We start from the raw sequence: 2,275 nt of genomic DNA, 5'->3' as shown, positions 1-2,275 counted from the left end.
GGTAACCGACAGCCGTCAAGTCGATGGTTTCGTATTTGTAGGCACATAGCCGCGATACCAACTGTGGCGCCATTGATGATGGTCAGCGCGTCGCTAAATAAGGCTATGTTTTAGTCCTGTATATGTGGTCCCTCTCATAAGAGTTGTCTGGCGCATTTTCGCTGGTGTTCAATAATGTCTGTCTTTGCGAAAGCAAAGAGAGCTTCACTCCAAGTTTAACCGCAGCCAAAACCTCTCAGACAAACAGAAGCTAAACGATGTCAAAGTTAGCGTAAGGAGGGCTATGCGTGAAGCGTACAGTGAATTCGAAAGTAAAATTCTATGTACCGACTTGACAGAAAATCCTAGGAAGTTCTGGTCTTACGTTAAATCAGTAAGTGGCTCGAAACAGCATATCCAGACACTCCGGGATGATGATGGCATTGAAACAGAGGATGACACACGTAAAGCTGAAATACTAAACACCTTTTTCCAAAGCTGTTTCACAGAGGAAGACCGCACTGCAGTTCCTTCTCTAAATCCTCGCACAAACGAAAAAATGGCTGACATCGAAATAAGTGTCCAAGGAATAGAAAAGCAACTGGAATCACTCAACAGAGGAAAGTCCACTGGACCTGACGGGATACCAATTCGACTCTACACAGAGTACGCGAAAGAACTTGCCCCCCTTCTAACAGCCGTGTACCGCAAGTCTCTAGAGGAACGGAGGGTTCCAAATGATTGGAAAAGAGCACAGGTAGTCCCAGTCTTCAAGAAGGGTCGTCGAGCAGATGCGCAAAACTATAGACCTATATCTCTGACGTCGATCTGTTGTAGAATTTTAGAACATGTTTTTTGCTCGAATGTCATGTCGTTTTTGGAAACCCAGAATCTACTCTGTAGGAATCAACATGGATTCCGTAAACAGCGATCGTGTGAGACCCAACTCGCTTTATTTGTTCACGAGACCCAGAAAATATTAGATACCGGCTCCCAGGTAGATGCTATTTTTCTTGACTTCCGGAAGGCGTTCGATACAGTTCCGCACTGTCGCCTGATAAACAAAGTAAGAGCCTACGGAATATCAGAACAGCTGTGTGGCTGGATTGAAGAGTTTTTAGCAAACAGAACACAGCATGTTGTTATCAATGGAGAGACGTCTACAGACGTTAAAGTAACCTCTGGCGTGCCACAGGGGAGTGTTATGGGACCATTGCTTTTCACAATATATATAAATGACCTAGTAGATAGTGTCAGAAGTTCCGTGCGGCTTTTCGCGGATGATGCTGTAGTATACAGAGAAGTTGCAGCGTTAGAAAATTGTAGCGAAATGCAGGAAGATCTGCAGCGGATAGGCACTTGGTGCAGGGAGTGGCAACTGTCCCTTAACATAGACAAATGTAATGTGTTCCGAATACATAGAAAGAAGGATCCTCTATTGTATGATTATATGATAGCGGAACTAACACTGGTAGCAGTTACTTCTGTAAAATATCTGGGAGTATGCGCGCGGAACGATTTGAAGTGTAATGATCATATAAAATTAATTGTTAGTAAGGCGGGTACCAGGTTGAGATTCATTGGGAGAGTGCTTAGAAAATGTAGTCCATCAACAAAGGAGGTGGCTTACAAAACACTCGTTCGACCTATACTTGAGTATTGCTCATCAGTGTGGGATCCGTACCAGATCGGGTTGACGGAGGAGATAGAGAAGATCCAAAGAAGAGCGGTGCGTTTCGTCACAGGGTTATTTGGTAACCGTGATAGCGTTACGGAGATGTTTAATACACTCGAGTGGCAGACTCTGCAAGAGAGGTTCTCTGCATCGCGGTGTAGCTTGCTCGCCAGGTTTCGAGAGGGTGCGTTTCTGGATGAGGTATCGAATATATTGCTTCCCCCTACTTATACCTCCCGAGGAGATCACGAATGTAAAATTAGAGAAATTAGAGTGCGCACGGAGGCTTTCAGACAGTCATTCTTCCCGCGAACCATACGCGACTGGAACAGGAGAGAGAGGTAATGACAATGGCACGTAAAGTGCCCTCCGCCACACAACGTTGGGTGGCTTGCGGAGTATAAATGTAGATGTAGATGTAGATATTGTATTAAGACACTAGTTGTCGTTCGAAAATTTGTCCCACTATTATATTGCCTTTCCTTTCTTGTTTCTACCCGATCATTAATGTTCTAGTTAATCAGCTCTTCGTCGTAAATACAGCCGTAACAATTGTACTAAGGCACAGGAGGCCGTTGAACAAAAGAGGGACCTTATGGTTAGATCTAGCTGTTAACTGGT

This window comes from Schistocerca nitens, chromosome 8 (genome assembly GCF_023898315.1).
Source record: "Schistocerca nitens isolate TAMUIC-IGC-003100 chromosome 8, iqSchNite1.1, whole genome shotgun sequence".
In the NCBI taxonomy this organism is placed as follows: Eukaryota; Metazoa; Arthropoda; class Insecta; order Orthoptera; family Acrididae; genus Schistocerca; species Schistocerca nitens.
Note: the sequence above shows the minus strand (reverse complement) of the source record.